Source organism: Choloepus didactylus, chromosome 3 (assembly GCF_015220235.1).
Source record: "Choloepus didactylus isolate mChoDid1 chromosome 3, mChoDid1.pri, whole genome shotgun sequence".
In the NCBI taxonomy this organism is placed as follows: domain Eukaryota; kingdom Metazoa; phylum Chordata; class Mammalia; order Pilosa; family Megalonychidae; genus Choloepus; species Choloepus didactylus.
In genome coordinates this window covers 173794785-173814476 of record NC_051309.1, presented here as the reverse complement: position 1 = coordinate 173814476, position 19692 = coordinate 173794785, and positions in this window count along the sequence as shown.

Here is a 19692-nt window from a genome sequence, read left to right as displayed (position 1 = left end):
AGGTTTTGACATTTAATTTTGTGGTAATAACTTGAGAAAGGAAAAGCATTTGAGCTCCCATGGCATATGTTAAAAAGGAAGAAAGAGGGGATTTATTTGATGCTAAACACCTCTTTATTCAATGTCAGGATGTAGTTACCAAAAAGCTACTCTGATCCTGGATCCTATTAATAGCTGGGCAGGAATTAGAGAGACAAGACTGAGCTACTCTGCTCAGCATTGGTCCTACTTTGTATGCAAATCATACTCATTTCTGAGGATCTTATCTGGAGAAAGAGAGAAGACACATTAAAGGTACCATTGATCTAACTAGCAAAAGGTCTGGGAAGCAAGTCAGGTAAGAAACAGTTGAGAGAATGAGGGATGGTATCCTGGATACCATAAAAAAGACACAGTGGTGTTAGTAAAATCAGTATGGCCCCAGATTTACAGAAACAAGACCAATGGATATGACCCATAGGAAAGCAGATTTAGAATCAATAGAAAAAAGAACAAACATTTACTGAAAAGGCAATAGTTCAAATAATAATGAGAGGTGGTGAGTTTCTTACCAATGAAATTTCCAATTCTTACATTACTGATTTATCCATTAATTCAACAAGTAATTATTTAGTGCCTCATGCATTCTTTGTACAATATGTCCCTTTTAATTCTCCAATCTTCCCTCATGACTCATCCTTTCTGTGACCAAATTGGACACAAGGGCCTTTTCTTGGTCCCTTAAAAGGTCCATTCTCTTTCTTCTCTCGAATTTCCTGTCCAGAATGCTCCTTCCCTCCTTTTTTGCTCAATTCCTATCCCTCTTTTAGGTTTAAGGTTTAATGTTATTTCCTTAGAGACTTTCCCTGATACCCAAACCTAAATAAAGTCCTTCTCTCTCTCCCTCTTCCCCCACCTGTCTCTGTCTTTAAAAGCTTCACTTAAGTATAATTTACATTCCATAATATTCACCATTATAAATGCAGTGGTCAAAGGGATTTAGTAAATTTATACAGTTTTATAAACAACATTCCAATTCAGTTTTAGAACACTTCCTCTACTCCAAAAAAGCTCCTTCATGCCCATTTGTAGTCAATCCCACTCCTAGCACCTGGCAACCACTGATCTACTTTCTATCTTTAGTTTTGTCTTTTTCAGAAATTTCATGTAGATTGAACCATGCTGTATATAATTTTACATGCCTGACTTTTTCATTTAGAATATTTTTGAGGTCCATGTATGTTGTTATATGTATTAGTGTTTTGTTCTTTTTCCCACTAAATAAGATATCATTGTAAGAATATACCTATTCACAATTAAATTATATTTTGGCCTGTTTTTAATTTTGGGCTATTATGAATAATGCTACTATCAATATTCACATACAAGTCTTTGTGTAGACATTTGTTTTCACTTCTATTGGGCAGATATCTAGAAGTGGAATTGCTGGGAAGTATATGTTTAACTTTTTTAAAAACAATTAAACTGCTTTCCATAGTTGCTGTAATATTTTACATTCCTATGAAAAATGAATGAATGAGAGTTCTAGTTTCTCCATATCCTTGTTGACACTTGATATTGTTTTTTTTTTAATTTTAACCATTCTAGAAGGTAAGAAATAACATCTCGTTGTGGTTTTAATTTGCATTCCTCTAATTATTATATTGAGCAAATTTTCATGTGCTTACTTGCCACCCATATGTTGAAATGTCTGTTTAAATCTTTTGTTCAGTTTTTACTTGGGTTGTTTGTATTATTATGAAGTTGTAAGAATTCTTCAAGTATTCTGGATACACGTTCTTCATCAGACGTGTAATTTGCAAATATTTTTTCAAAGTCTCTGGCTTGTCTTTTTTGTTTACTTTTGGTGTCTTATGAAGAGTAAAATTTTAATTTTTAATAGAGATGATGTCCAATTTGTCAATTTTTTTCTTTTATCAATCTTCCTTTTGGTGTCATATCTAAGATATTTTTGCATAACCCAAGTTCACAAAGATGTTCTTCTATATTTTCATCAAGAAATTTTATACTGTTAATCCTTATATTTAAATACCATCAATCCTCATTATTAGCAGATTCCATATTTGCTAATTTGCCTATTGTTAACGTTTATTTTTGAACCTCTTTTCAATTTTTTGTTAGAGAAGTTGTGAGTTTCCAGAACAATGATGTACAAATACAGAATTCCCATATATTCGCTTATTTTTAACCCCCAAATTAATACTTGTGGCACTTTTGCAGCCATTTACAGATGTGCAGATTGGGAAGATATTTGAGTCACCCAAAGTGCACTTTCTTAGCTAAGGTTGAACAAGGTCATGCTTTGCCTTCTTCTTTCAGTTCCCATGCCTTAAAAGTATCTTCTTCATGGTATATTTAATGCCATGTTTTTCTCATTTTTGTGTTTTATTGGTGATTTTGCTGTTTAAAATGGCCAGCAAAAATAAGGCTGAAATGCTATCTAGTGTTTCTAAGCACAAGGCTGTGATGTGCCTTATGGAGAAAATATGTTAAAGAAACTTTGTTTAGGCATGATTATGGTACTGTTGGCCATGAGTTCAATGTTAGTGAATCAATAATATACATCAAATAATTTTAAACAGAAATACACATAAAACAAAGCTATATATTGATCAGTTGACAAAAATGTTATGTCTGGAAGCTCACAGGAACTCAACCCTGTATCTCCCCTAGGAACAATGACTCCGTATTCACTAATTCAGTGTTTTCAGTGACTATATAGACATGACTACTGCAAATAATGAGAATTTACCATATTTGATCCATTTTGCATTAATTTTTTTGAATATTACAAGGTAATTTTTTTCTTCTTTCATTCTTTCTTTCTTTTTGTGATATATGGGTATCCAATTAACTTCCAGCACCATTTGTTGAAAGAACTATCATTTTTCAGTTGCTTTACATTGGCACTTCTGTCAAAATCAATTAACAATAATGGTAAGAGCCTATCAAAATCATGGACACCTATATATTCCTTATTCTGAAAAACAATTACTGACAAATGAAAGTCTTTCGCAAGTATAAGTATGAAAATGCAAATTAATTCATTTGTTCGTTAAAGAAATAATTGTTGAGTATCTACAGTGTAGGTGGTACTTGGGTAGATAATCTTGAAAATACTAAGGTAAATTAGACATAGAATCTGCCTTCAAGATTTTTATAGTTTGGGGTAGGAAGAATAGAGGTCTCAAAGGGCAAACATGAAGTGGTATGGATATTTAGGCAAAAAGCAATTACTTTTAGCAGGGGATATCTGCATAGGCTTCATGGAGACCATGGATTTAGATACAAAACTTGACAGGCAGGTGGGATCTGATTCTTTAGAAGTAAGTCAAAGGACATTCAAGAATGAGGACAAAGGCTGAGCACAGGTAAGGAAGAAAGAGAGTGGGAAAAGATGGGTGGCTGCTTGATACACAGGAAACAACCAAAAGAGACAAGAATGGTAATATGGAGAAATAAATCTGAAAAGGTGTCAGACTAAAGAACTGGACATTTTTCTCTAAGCATCTGGAGTTACTTGAGGTTTACAAGCAAAAGAATATTATGACTGATGCTCATAGCTTTGCCAGTACCAGTAAAATGAAAATGTTAAAAAAAATTTTACCATCATTTATAAAATTATTTAAATTCATTTAGGATATACTATAATTCAGTTTCCACTCTAAAATTTTCTTTGCCTATTCTTAACCTGATGCCAATTAAAGTAAAATAGACAATTTTTTTTAGTTTTGAGTATTTTTTTTTCTTGAAGTTCATTCATCCATTCATTCAATATATATTAGATGCCTTCTATGTCCTGGGCACATGATATACATTGGTTTAAAAAGAAAAAAAGGCCTCAACTTTATTAAGCAAATTTATATAAACATATATAACACATCCACATGTAATTTAACATTTATATATCTCTAATTTTTAATGAGTGCTGAAGAGCAATAGCATTTTATATTTATATAAACTTATATTTTGAAAATTTGTTTCACACATATATTAACTTGTTGAATCTTCATGACAGTCCTTTTAAAATGGTATTACAGGCCTCACTTGACACATGAGAAAATTTTAAAAATACAGTATTAACTCACACAAGATGAGAAAGTTAGAACATTAGAAAGTCTGTTATCTAACCCAGCTCTCTTGATTCTTATCCCAATATTTATCCATTGTGTCTAGAGGTTTTAAGTTATAGATTTTTTGAATTAACATGTAGAAATTTCAGTGTCTAGACTAATCCATGTTATGAAATAAAGCACTGAAAAATATTCTGCTCATTTTGGTACATTTCTTGGCCATTTTATTCTCTCTCTTGAAACACCACCACCGCCACCACCACTACCACCACCCCACACATTACTCTACAGGAAGATGCTTAATAAATGCCACTCTGGTCTAATTCTGATTGCCTAGCCCTGAAAGTCACATACACACTTTCTCATCCTCTAAGCAGTGAGGAGAAGATTTGGTCTCTTAACAGAGCAGTTGTTGGTTGGAAAGTTTGGAAGCTCAGACTAAAGCCTCTAAGGGTGAAGAGAAAAGAAAGGAAGGGAGGAAGGGAGGAAGGGAGGAAGGAACAAAGGAAAGAAGACAGGGAGGGAGAGAGGGAGGGAGGGAGAGAGGGAGAAAGATAGGAGAGGAGGAAGGGAAGGAGGGAAGGAGGCAAGGAGGGAGAGAGGATATTGGCAGAGGAAGGGAAGAAAGAAAAGAAGCAAAGAAAGAAAGAAAAAGCTTAGAAAATCTGGAAAGGTCTGTAAACAGGTCAAAGATTTTTAATTGCTTAAAGCTGGTAACGTTGACCCTGAAATATATCCTTAATTCAGGAAGGTCAGCCTCAAAGGAGATCTATTCTAGAATCAGATGTCGAGGTTTAATGCTTCCTTAAAATAAATGATTGCTTTTTAAAACCTACAATTTTGCTGTTGCCATGACACTGTGATTCAAAGTCAGTCTTAGTGAATAAGATATTTTCTTGAGGTAACCAATTTATATTTTTGTTAGAAACTTGTTTAGAAATGTCTAGTAATACAAATGGCAACATATTAGAAATTCATTTTGATATAGAGTTAACATTTTCACAAATGATGTGCTAACTATTCCACTAGAATCATAAAAGTCTACTTGCAAGTTGTCATGTACTACATTTGTTTATTTTGAATTCATGCTATTTTTTGGATTTCTTAGGAGAAGGAGCTAACTAACAGTCTAGATCAAATAGGGGAGGAAACAGTTACAGGTTACATCTAACATAAGACAAGGCAACAAAATCCTAAGAAGCCATTAAGTGAAAATAGACATAGAATGTCTATGAAACATTGAAAAGTTTAAGAGATTGCAGGCTCTCCCTACCCTTCCAAACAGGCAGGGTAGGGAGGATGAAGAAGAAAAAATCATTTAAACAAAACATTTGTGCATTTAACAGTTTTGAATCTAATAAATGTGCATTTGATTTTTTAAGTTGAACATATATGATTAATAAAATAATAGATCCTCAAAACAGTAATTAGATATCCATAATCTCTGGAGGAAATCATTGCATTGTGTTTTAACTGTTTATTTTGAAATAATTATATATTCACAGGGCGTTGCAAAAACTGTACAGTGAGGACCTGCACACCCTGTATCTATCTTCCCCCGATTTTAACCTCTTGAGTAACTCTAGTAAAATATTACAACCAGGAAATTGACCTCAGTACCTCCACAGAGCTTGTTCAGACTTTGCCATTTTTACATTCATTTATGTATGTCTATACATTTTTCTATGCAATATTGTCACATACATAGACTCATGTAGCAGCAACCACAATCAGGACACCGCACTGTACCATCACTACCAGTTCCCCTAGTGTTGCTGCTCTTTTAAAGCCACACCCAGTCCCCCATTCCCAACCCCCAAGGTAATAATCTGTTCTCCATCGCTGTAATTATGTTATTTCAAGAATGTTATATAAATGAAATCATACTGTATATAACTTTTTGGATTTCAATCAGTGTAATTCTCTGGAGATTCACCAAGTGGTTGCACGTATTGATAGTCCATTCCTTTTTATTGCTGAGTACTATTCCATGGTATAGATGTACCATGGTCTGTTTAACAACTCACGCAGGAAAAAACATATAACTATTACAAATAAAGCTGCTATAAATATCCATGTACAGGTTTTTGTTTTGAACATAGGTTTTCATTTTCCTGGGATAAATACCAAGAGTGCAACTGTTGGGTCTTATGATAATTGCATAGTTATTTTTATTAAAAACTATAAAACTATTTTCCAGAGTGACTGAATCATATGACATTCCCACCTGAAAAGTATGGGTGATCCCTTTTCTCTACATCCTCATCACACTTTGGTATTTTCACAGTTTTTAAAATTGGCCCATTCTGATATGGATGTAGTGATATCTCACTGCGGTTTTAAGTTGCATCTCTCTAATGTTTAATGATGTTGAATATTTTTTCATGTGTCTATTTGACATCTATGAAATATCTGTTGTCCATTTCCTAATTGGATTGTTTATATTTTTATTGTTGAGTTTTAAGAGTTCTTTACGTTTTCTGGCTACAAGTCTTTGTCAAAAATGTGGTCAGAAAGTATTTTCTCAAGCACATTATTTTTAGATAAAAGAAAACTGGGAGACTGTTTAGACATGATATGCAATTGTATAGTTTCCTCCGGGGAATATCAGATCTATCACTTCTCATATGTTTGGGGTATAAATCGGAAGAAACATTTGGAATCTCATGGAATTTCAGGATTAGAAATGATGATTAAAATCATTTAAAGACTGAGAAATTCCTACCACATTGCATCATTCTCAAGATTACTCTCTTTACAAAATTTTTGTGACTCAGTGACTGAAAGCATCACACAGCTATGAAAACTCGTTCTCAATCCAATTTCTTTAACTTATTCTTTATAACCTCAGGAGATGACTCTATTTTGCTGAAAGGTGTTTGCAAAATTTACTAAATATTACATTCCTTCTGGGTTCATAGAATAGCCTAAATCTAGAGAGAATATTTCCAAGATTCTCTTACAATACAATGCAAATATTATTGTGTTGAATTCTGGTGTTATTTGTTACAATCACTAAAAATTAGCTGATCTGAAATTTTTCATTAGCTTAAATTTTATTTCAAGATTGAATTTAAGTTCTATTTTGAAACAGTAATCTGTTTCTCAAAAAGTTATTGTGGAACAAAACTGACTAAAAAGGGACTGAAAAGCAAATATTAAATGCCTTGTGGTCCAATAAACAAAATATTTTCATTTCTTATTTTAAGAAGAGAATTCAAGCATGCAGATATTTTTAGACATACTACTTAATATCCTTCTGCCATTGTTTTTGAAACTCAAAAATTAATATCCCCTTACATAAGTAGATCAAAGCAAAACTATCTATTGTGTAAAAATGCATTTTACATAGAATCAAAATGAATATTTTGCTTATACAACACCATTCAATTGAGAGATGGCATGGGATAATACTGTTCTATATTTGTGTCCTTTCAGATAATGTATACAAGTAGTGCTGTTAAACAGACTCAGCTCATAAATGGCAGTGAGTGGTTTTAGAATGTGTGTATGTGTGTATAAAATTTATTATGGTGGAAACATCACATAATTGACATAGAATGACAGAACATTGTCATGATAAGTTAAATGTGAGTCAAAAAAAAATAGAAGATGTCTAAAACAACCTCAGAAGATATAAAGAAGTTTTTTTTTTTTTTTTAAGTACTTGAAAATTGAATGATGTTTAAACCCGGGAACATTCATTTGTTGTATCTGGACCCTATAAAGCAGGAATTTTCCTAAAGCTGAGAAAAAGTTATGGTAGTGTGCCATCTAGAGGGCAATGAGGTCATTTTTAACAGTTTGATAATGTTTAAATAGACAAACTATTAGTCCCTGACTCCAGACACATAGATAATGGAACATCTTCCTTGCAACTTCAACTTCTGCCTTTAAAAACTGGTACTTTTTTCTTCTGAGAAAGGAAAGAAAGCCAATCTTTGATTAAGTGCCAGGAAGTGAACTGCATTCTAATACATGGAAAGCATGGAAAGAAAGCCATTGCTGGCTAAAAGCCAATTTTATGGTAGGGCTTCAAACAGAATTTAGTAAAAATAAAAATACCCAGAATCAGACATTCAAATGGAATTGAGTTTACAGATGCACTTGATCTTGTTAAAGCTGAACATGTGTGGAGATCAAATGTGGCCTAGGGAAGAGGCACTGTGACAGCCAGGCATTATTCTACATTTTTCATTTATAATAGGAAAGGGAAATTTCATTCTGAAGACATCTCTCAAGAAGCACACATTCTCAAAACACTTTAAAGATAATTCTTGCAGATGAAATGGTCTTTCTGCTACTAAAATAGTATGCATTACCTTCAAATTTGTAGAAAAATACAAAGAACACCTCTTTTCTAACTATAATTTTTCCTACATTTTTGTTTCTCATTGTTTCAAATACTCAGATCAAATAAAGGAAACAGAGATGAGAAAACATAAAATTTAAATTAATGTATAATATTTTAACAAATATTTAAAATTTTCATTCTCAGTCTACTCCTTCTCAGTTACTACTAGCAGCATTTCTATACCCCAGAACAGAAGACACAAAATGTGTTCACACAAATTTGGCAATTTTACAGTGACAAAATACATCTAGCATGTGATGATTCACAAAGAAATGGTTAGGAGGAGTTTTTTGTTGAATCATCATTTCAGGCAGTTATCTTATAACATAGAAGCTATAAAACTTACAGAAAAACCTCAGAAAAAAGTTTCATGACCTATACTAGACATCTAAAGCACAATTCAATTCATAAAAAGAAACATTGACAAGTTTTACATCACCAAAATTTAAAAACTTTTATTCTGTGAAATATTCTCTTAAGAGGATGAAAAGACAAAGAACAGAGTAGAAGAAAATATTCTCAAACATATGACAAAGTATTAGTATCCAGAATATGCAGAGAACTTTCAAAACTCAATATTGAAAAGTAAACAATCCAATTAGAAAATGGGCAACAGATATTTCATTGAAAAGGATAAGCACATGAAACGATGCTCAACATGACCCATATATTTATCTCATGTCTGTCCTAAAAGTTCAGGGAAATGACAAAAATATATTCAAGAATAAATGCAAAACGTTGGAAAACAAGAGAGGGTATCAGCAGCAGACAAGAATAAGCAGATGAGTTGATTAAGACTGATGGAGACAAAAAATAAATAAATAAAGCAGAGTGGAGGAACCTATACCACAACACAGGTAAGGGAAGGAACTGGTTTACAGAGATGCTTTCTAACAATCTTGGAAAAAGCCCAGGATGATGGTGCCCTAAATATATGTGCATTCTGCCCTCTACTCCCACTGCCCCAAGGAAGGCAAACTCATAAGGCCTGTATTCTCCACTCCAGCTTCACCATCAATGAATCAAACATTTTATTCTCTTTAATTCTTTTATATATTTCTCCACTAGTTCATAACCTGTAGAAAGAACATAGTAGAAGATCTGCTGAAGACTCTTTCCCTATATTTTATACAGTGCCTAGGACAATGTGGCACTCACAAGAGAAGTTTAGTAAATGCTAAGTAATTGACTAAAATGACTTTAATTCTTTTGCCAACCCTTCAGGAATAGTCAAAATTTAAATTTTATGGTGCAGCCCATCTGGAGAGCAGGGTGGTGGTTCCACAGGAGGATAGGTATAGGGTTGCCATATGATCCTGCAACCCTGTTATTAGGTATATACTTGGAAGAACTGAAAGCTGGGACACAAATGGACATTTGCACACTGGTGCTTATGGTGGCAGTATTCATGATTCACAATGGATGGAGGTGGACTAAGGGCCCATCAATAGGTGAAAGGATAGGTGAACTGTGGTGTATGCATACAATGGAATATCGAGAAGCTGCAAGAAGGAAAAAGTTATGAGGCATGCAGCTAGGTGAATGAACCTTGTGGAAAGTATCTTGAGTGAAATAAGCCAGAATGAAAAGGCAAATATTATAAAACCTCACTAATATGGACTAAATATAAAGTGCAAACTCAGAACTCTATTCAAGACCATAGCTTATCAGGGGAAGGCTTATTGTAAAGGTTCCTAGATTGTAAGCTCTTATAGCAGTCACATCTATACCTTAGTTGATACGATTATTTCTAAATTCTGAGATGCTGGGCTCTTTGTGTATAACCTGGTCATTCCCTGGAACTTTGGATATCTGTGTGACATCTGAGACTCAGAGCTAGAGTTCTGTAGCTATGAAAGCCAGCATTACCCCATACAGCAACATTAAAAACATTGAAAAAGAAATCAAACTTCAATCAGAGATATGAATGAAGCAGATCTGGTTAGGACTAAGACAAATCAGACTAACAGGTAAAGGACAACACTGTGTTTTGAAGTTTCAAATTTTGTGTGAGACCAGACCAAATGAGGAGATGTTTATTCAGTATAAAATTTATATTTTCTGTAGCACACTATCCAATTTAACTTGTATGGTCTATTTATTGGAACACCATAATTACATGCAACCTTGAATAAGGAGTGAGATCCTGTTAGTTTTTACAGGTTGGTGTGATGCCCTGATACATCCCAGAGTAATTTGGGCAGAGAATAAAAAAGGATTTGCAAAACCCCCTTGAGGGATGGGGGAAAATGTGAAATATTAAACTGCCCCACCTGGGGAATCCCTGATACTCTCACAAGCATTGGGGACTACAAGTTTAATAGGCCAAGCCCTCAATCTTGGGGTTTGCCCTTATGAAACCCATTCCTGCAAAGGAGAGGCTAAGCCTACTTATAATTATGCCTAAGAGTCACCCACAGAGAATCTCTTTTGTTTCTCAGATATGGCCTCTCTCTCTAAGACAACTCTGCAAGTAAACTCACTGCTGTAGCCCCTACAAGGGACATGACTCCCAGAGGCATAAATCTCCTTGGCAGTGTGGGACATGAGCCTGATCCTGGCATCGTGGAATTGAGAAAGCCTTCTTGAACCAAAAAAGGGAAGAGAAATGAAACAAAATAAAGTTTCAGTGGCTGAGAGATTGCAAATAGAGTTGAAAGGTCATTCTGGAGGTTATTCTTATGCATTATATAGATATCCCATTTTAGTTTTTAATGTGTTTGAATAGCTAAGAGTAATTACCTGAAACCGTTGAACTGTAATCCAGTAGTCTTGATTCTTGAAGATGATTGTATAAATATACAGCTTTAAAAGTGTGACTATGTAATTGTGAAAACCTTGCAAATGACATTCCCTTTATCCAGTGTATGGATTGATGAGTAAGAAAATAAAGACAAAAATAAATAAATAGTAGGGAGTGATAAGGGGTGTGGGATAGTTTGGTGTTCTGTATTTTTATTCTTGTTCTTATTTATTTTGGAGTAATGAAAATATTCAAAACTTGACTGTGGTGATGAATGTACAAGATATGATGACACAGTGAACCACTGATTGTACACTTTGGATGATTATCTCTATGTGACTATATCTCAATAAAATTGCATTAAAAATTAAAATTTTATATGGTTGATTTCTCAATATTAACGGGTAGTCCAACTTTGCTTTACAAAAGATTTGTCTAAATTATTTTGAACTCATGATTAACTTACATGTAAAAAATATCACTCTAAAAATATAGTAATTTTCTTAGAGTACAGTGAATATCAGTGATATGACTTCAATGTATTTTTCCACCTAATTCCAATGACAATGGTTTTATACATTATAAAATTTCAAAGAGCCACAAACTCCTAGCAATAGAAAGAGCATTTTTCTTCTTTTCTGTTTCTCTTTCCCTTTCTCTTTCTCTCTCCTTCTCTCACTCTTTCTGTTTCTTTTTTTTTACCTTTCTTTCTCCTTTCACTTGCTTTCTCACTCTTCCCTTCTCTCTTTTTATTAGTAAGTCATTCAACAAATTTTCAGCACTTTCTGTGGGGCAGGCTCAGTTCTATGTAGATAATATTCCTGCTTCCAAGGAGCTTGCTTATATTCTAGAGAAGAGGGTTTGAATTGTGATTAGGTTTATCTTTGATTGATTAAAAAAAATAATAACACTAAAAATTAAAAAAAAAAACTCCCAAAAATTTGCAGTTCAGGACTAGTTATGGTGGTTCCATGATCATCAGGCAGGCTTACCAAGTATGGTTTTGCACTGCTGATTTCTAAGGAGTGTCATTAATATCACAAGCATTGTAGAAATTTTTTTCAACAATTTTACACTAATGGAAGCAAACATCTTAAATAAGGGACACCATTTTCCATGCCACCATATAGGATAGTGTGGAAACCTAGCACCCTTATCTTGCAGCTTCCACTGTGGGACTTACTCTAGCTCCATATTTTAGCCCACAGGAGAGAAAGAGGATGCACTTTCTCCCTTTAAGAGTACTTTCTAGAGATTACACACAATATTTATGTTCATGTCTCATTATCGGAACTTAGTCACATGACCACATCTAGTTGCAGAAGAGACTGAAAATTTCTCTTTATTCTGGGTTGTCACATGTCAGCTAAAGATCAGGAGCATTTCTGGTTCCTGTCAAAATGCCAAACTAGAACAGATGCTACCTGCTTCTCAAAAATAAACCATGAAGAAACTTTACATATCCATATACTTATACATAGCAATAATCAAGTTTTTAAAACTGCATTTGATATTGAACACTCTGAAAGATATTTATTTCTCTGTGTTTCCTGTAGAATCTTGCTCAGTCTATGCAGAGAGCAAGAATTTAATATTTTCTGAATGATTGATCAAACCCACTTTCTCTCTATGCTGCATAAAATAATAAAAGTTGGTCTGCCTGATAATTGTCCATATGTTTGAAGATTGACATCAATTCACTTCTCAAACTTATCTTCTGAAACTATCTCCATTTTGTTATCATTCTTTATTGATTCAGGTGCAGAAAACTTAATTATCTTTTAACCATTACTGTAGACTCTTTGACCAAATAAACAAATTTGATGAACCCAAAAAGCAATTATGCCATGGCATAGACTATCAGGTTCCATCAACTATCTCTAACAGACTGAGTACTCTGAGGCATTTTTATAACAATGAAAACCTACAGGTGGAGATTGCTCTATCATAGTTTTAAAGAGCATATAAGTTCAATACAGATTTTTGCCAAATACTTAATCAGAATTTGTTATTTGCTTTCATGTTTATTAATATCCTAATTAGAAGTCTTTTTCAGATCTAAAATTTTAGTACTTTGAGTCCTCCATAACAAGCTGGTAGACAAGTTTCAAACCCCCTGAGAAAACTTCAGCTTACACATATCTATTTCTATTTATTCTGTTGCTGCACTTGAATGTAGAATTTTATCTTACTGATAACTCTTCTTCTTGCACTTGGCTAATAGCTAATTTAGCAAAACCCAATACTGTGAAGGAAATTAGGTATCAAGAAAGCTACTTAGCCCCTTGACCTTGTGCAAATCTCAGCCACAGGGGCTACATTTTCTTGAAAAAAGGCTATTCTAGAGCATGACAGGATAGTCCCTAAAGCCCTTAACATGTTTTTGTTTAAAATAAGTTAATTTTAAAGAGAGTTTAGAAGAATATAAAACACTTCTTTTAAATTGAAAACTCCTTCTAGCCTATCATCCTTGCATTCATTCATTCACTCATACCTTTTGGAATATTTATTATGTGTCAGGCATTATTCAAGGCCTTGAGGATAAAGCAATGAACAAGAGGACCCTGCCATCAAATTTTAATCAATCTTAACTGACATATTCATTATAATACGAAATAATACTACTTTAGTTTAAGAAAGAATATATGCTTCAGTGCATAAACTTTGTTGGCTGGGTTTGAATTCCTGTTCTGAAATACAAATATATATATTGTCTATTAGATTTTTTTTCTTTACTCTGGTCCACTCATAGCTTTAGACAAAATGATGTACTTAAACTAAAAACAGGAAACTTCCAATAGAAGTGTTAAGAGAATCTTAACACTTCCTTTTCCTACACTTACAGGAAGTGATTCTAAAATAGCAAGAATGAGTTCACAAGTCATCCACACACATGTGCACATACACACACACAGTTTATCTTTAGTGTTTCACATTTCATTGGAAATTTTAACCATATCATGTCAAGTTAAATGCATAGTTTGAACTATAAATACATAGACTGAACTAATTATTGTTACTTAAGCTTTATTACGATATCTAATAGACTGCTTAAGGGCATTCTCTCAAAATTCATTAATGTGTGTGTGTTGAAACATAGATAAGTAATATTGAAAAAGATATTATATGAACTGAAATTATCTGAAAACAAATAAAAATAACTAAGAAGATATATTAAAACTATAAATACTTAAAGGGTCATGTGCAACATGCCTTGTTGTATCCTTTGCATTTAAAACAAAATATACCTCCTGTTATAAACTCTCATTTGCAAAGTAGCCTTTTGAACTGTGGTTATTTATTTTTCATTATTATCTATTAGAAACATGTATTCACATCTTTAAACTTTGAATTTCTTTTAAAATTTCACTACCAACGAGTGTAAGTAGATATCTGACTTCACCAAATGAAGTCTCTTATCCCATTTTTAAAACTGAAAAGAGTCATACTGCTCAACTCCCAAGCAGTCAGATAATATCAATTTAGGCTTATTATTTTCAAATCTTCCCTCCTTGGTTTCTGCTCACCTACTGCACTGGCAATTAGTTCTAACTAGTTGCTTTTAGGCAATGGCTTTTCATCTCATCTACTCTTCATGAGAACAATCTAATGTATCGAGAACTGAAAATTCAACAATTTACAAAATGATTGTATTGTAACAAAGAAATCTGTTTATAAAAGATGATCTGAAGCTGAACTGCCTGGGTCGAATTCCAGCTCCTCTATGTAAGAGCAAGTTTCTTGAACTCTCTCTGTCTCTGTTTCCTCATCTGCAAAAACAGGAATAATAAAAGTATATACTTCATAGTGGTATTATGAAGATTAAATGAGTTAATAATTTAAAAGCACTCAGAACACCACTTGGCACATAGTAAGTGATGTATACGGGTTTGTTGATTAATAAAATAAAGAAAAATCATGTTGCATTCATTTGCTTCACTTCCACTTTAAACAAATACACACATGCATGCCCAAAGTCAAAGAAGTATTAAACAGAAAATAGCACACATACTTCACTAACAATCTGTATTACTTAAATATCAGTTTAGAAGTAAGCAGTATTTTTCAAAGTACATACCACAGATTAATGATAATCAGTAGATTTCTACTAAGTAAAGGCTACACAGATTATTCACTAGAAGAAAGAGTTTTATTGACATTTTATAGGTAAATTTTATTGTCATTCACTTAACAAATTTTAAGTGTATCTTTACATATCCTACCACATTCTTAAAATCTATTTTAGTTGTACTTTTTTCATTAAAAATACAGTGATGAGATTTTTTTCTCAGTCAGTATGATTCACCAGAATTACCTTTTTTGTGTCTTGGTTAATATATAATCATTTTATTTACATCTTATTGAATGTGTTTTTTCAAATATGCTTTTTCTGTTATTATAGGGCTGCAATATATCCTCTGTTCTCAAAAATGTTATCAGTATCTCAAAAGCAATTCATTGAAGCACAAAAGTAGCTAAAAAAAGTGACCACATAAATACTAAAATATGAATAATTACAAAAATGTAAACAGTAAATAACACTTCAGTGAAAACATAGAAAAGGTATATAAATAGTCCAGGGCAAGTAATTCTGTGAGTCTGATGGTGTATCACAAGCAGTGATAAAAAGACAGGTCTTTCAATCCAGTGTTAGTGCAAAGCAATACTATCCAATACAAAGTTGGTTATTTTATTGCTAAAGACGAAACAGTGACCCAAATCATAAAGGCAACATTCAAAGTTGAACATATTAGACAAAAAGACACGAATCACACAACTGCTGAGAGAGTATAAAAGCAGCAACAAAATTAAGAACAAATATTGAGTCAGAGAGAAAACAGAGTTATTGGCAAAATCCCTACATTGAATGGCAGTGCTGAATGCCACATGATGACAAGAACATGTGATTTGAAAAAGCAAGTGCCATCCCATGTACATGCTAGAAGAAATTCCACTTCAGAGTTGGATAAATCCACTGATGGACAGAGCATGAACCACCTCTTCACATACACAGTAAGATTTTAAAAGAAGAGTTGCTGACTTTTTCCATTGCTGAAAACTTATAAGGTAGAAGAGATTTTTTTTTACTTTAGTTAACAACTACTTTGAAAGCCACAGTGCAGACTAGAAAAAGATATTTTGTGATCAGTACTAACAGAATAGCAGCTATGAATGCAGTAATAAAGAAATAGCTCCTCAAATTAAGTTTGTCTGCTAGTGCCAATGTCTGCATTCCTTTAATCATAGAGAACAGTTGGTATATCCTCCTAATCTTAACTCAACATTCAAAGAAATTGTGAAAGCAATTATTTCTGTCACTGAGCAAAAGAATTGTGAATGCGCCCAATTAAAAAAAAAAAAAAAGTGATACAAGATCCTGATTTTTCCTGCCAGTATATGCTGGCCATTAGTAGACATGTGCACACAGGTTTGGGAATGAGGGAATAAAACAGTTCTTCACCATCCTGTTAATGCCAGGGTGGCATATATCAGTAATGAATTCAGCATCTTCAATAGCCTAAAGTTATCACTTAAGGGTGGAAAAATAATAATAACATTAAGTTTAAAATATTCTAATAAGGCTGGACTATAAAGAAAGATAATTTAATAGGGTATTTTATGGAAACTCTGTATTTTATTCATGATTTTTCTGTAAACCTACAACTTCTCTGATCCTTGTTTTTTTAGTTTCAAAAATATATATTTTTTTACTCATCAAGATGCTTCTCAGAATATGAACTGCTTTTCAGAGCCAGTAAATTAAAGACTGGGTTAGGAATCAATTTACTATTACCTTGTAGATTAAAAAACATACAGAGAGAACTTATATCCTAGTGGAGGAAGATAGATATGATATAAGTAAACCTATAAATAAACAAGATAATTGCAAATAATGATAGACTATGAAAAAGTTAAAAGAAACAGGTGGTATGTTGAGTAACTCTTTCTTTTCATTCACATATCCTGAGGATTTCCCATTTTTAAAATGTCCCATGCAGCATAACTGGTTGAATGAGATGGAGGTTAAGTGGTCCAGGGTGCCATTCCCCCACATAATCTTTGAACAACTAGTAAAAACTAGCAGAGCTATCTTTCTCAAAACTTCTGAAAATACTTAGAAGGTTGCAAATGGATAAGTGCCATATCAAAAAGATGCAACTTTAAAAAATGGTAGGAGCAAGCTCATGATGCCCTTGCTTACCCCTCCCAAATCCTCTCTGGCATGGTGTGGAGCTAGCCTGTGCTCCCATTGAAGGTCCCTGGCCCTACTCCAGAGGAAGCAGAGTAACCCTGATGTGCATACTAGGTGCCTGCATGTCAGTGCCAATCAATCAGATGGCAGCATGGAAGACTGAACCAGGACACTCATCTCTGGATTCCCCTTCTCAGAACATGCCCTGCAGGCAGAGGCAGCTTGCAAACAGCCAAAGTAGTACAAGAAACAAATAAAAGCAGCATAGGACAAGGTATTAACAGCTTTAAAAATACAATAAACTACCCAGGAGGGTGCAAAAGACTATTTCACAGAGTAGATGGCTCATTCAGATTCTTGAAACTGGGGGAATTCCTAAAGCCATGAGCACATGCCCAAGACAGGACAGTCTCAAAAAAGACTCAGAGGACCCCTCACTTTCACCTAAGGTGAATCTTCTTACTAGAAGTGCTAAATTCTGAAGGAGAGCACCAGCCAACATAAATCCATTTTGCAAAGACTGTGAAATGTGTCTTTTGCATTGGTTTATTTGCTCCTGGTACAAGGAATCTCTGTCAGATCTTTAATTGGATACAAACTTAAGGAACAGACAGCACACAGAATAAATCCCAGAATTAACACTGTAAAATATTAAAATGTACAATGTGTAACAAAATATTACAAAGCAAACAAAGAAGTAAGAGATGGCAGCCCATTCAAAGGAACAGAATAAAAATTCAACAATCATAAAGAAGAAGACAAGACCTTGGATATAACAAACAAAGACTTTTAAAAAATGTTCTTCAATATAATCAAAGACATAAAGGAAAGCAGAGTAAGAAATAAAGCATACCAGAAAAGTGATTAATGAATAATATGAGAATCTCAATAAAGAAATAGAATAAAAAAAAAAAAAAAAAAAGCAAGGAACGAAACAGAAAATCTGAAGTGGAAGACGACAATAACTGAACTTTAAAAATACCCTGGAGGGTTTCAGCAGTAGATTAAACCTGACAGAAAAAAGGATCAGTGAACTCAAAGAAAAAGCAATTGAAATGATTCAGGCTGAGGAACAGAAAGAAAAAGGAATCAAATATTGAATAGTGCCAGAGACCTATGGGACAGCATTAAACACACCAATATATACATTATAGGAGTGCCAGAAGGTCAAGAAAGAAACAAAGGGGCATAAGGAATTTTCAAAGAAATAATGACAGAAAACTTCCCAAATTTAATTAAAGACATGAATATACACATTCAAGAAGCCCAGCAAACCTCAACAGGATAAACTCAAATAGAACCATGCCCAGATACCTAGTAGTCAAAGTATCAGAAGCAAGTGATAAGAAGAGTATTCTAAAAGCTGCAAGAGAAAAAACAATGTATTATGTACAAGTAAGCCCCAATAAGATTAAATGCCAATCAACCATGGAGGCAATGAGACAGTGGGAAGAAATATTTAAACTGCTGAAAGAAAACAACTGCAAACAATAATTTTATATCCAATTAGACTGTCTTTCAAATATGAGGAAGAGATAGAGAGTCCCAAATAAACAAAAACTGATGATGTTCATTTATCACCATTAGACCTGCCCTACAAGCAATGCTAAAGGACTTCAGACTGAAAGGAAAGGTCACTAGACAGTGGATCAAAGCAGGATAAAGAAATTAAGACCTCTGTTAAAGGTCACTATACAGATAATTATAAATGCCAGTATACTGTACTTCATTTTTTGGTATGTAACTCCAGTTTTTACATCTTACAGATTCTAAAATGAAAATGCATAAAAAGTAATGATTCATCTACAGCTTTGGATGTACAAAGATATAATTTGTTATAAGTACAACAAACAGTTGGGGAATAGAGGGTTATCAGAAAACTATATGAATGCTAGAAGTTAAGTTTTATTGAAACAAACATGATTGTTGGAGGTTTAGAATTCTAACTTTAAGCACTGTGATAACCACAAAGAAACATATGAAAGCTATTATAGAAAGAAATGAGAGAACTTTCAGGGAAGATGGTGGAATACGGAGCTCCAGAACTCACTCCTTCTCCAAAACAGCTAGTGGAAAGGCAGGAGCTGTCTGAAACAACTATTCTGGGGTTCTGAAGGGCAGAGGAACACTGTACAGTATCCAAGGAGGAGCAAGATAAAGAGGCTCAAACACTATTGTAAAGACTGTGAGTAGCCCACTCTGCAGATACTGCCAATACCCATCCCCAACTCTCAAGGCAGCCGCCTTGGGATCTGGTCCCCAACTGGCAGCTGTGGTTGGAGAGGGATGTGTAAGTTCTCTTAGCAAGAATGGAGGGGAGAGCACAGTA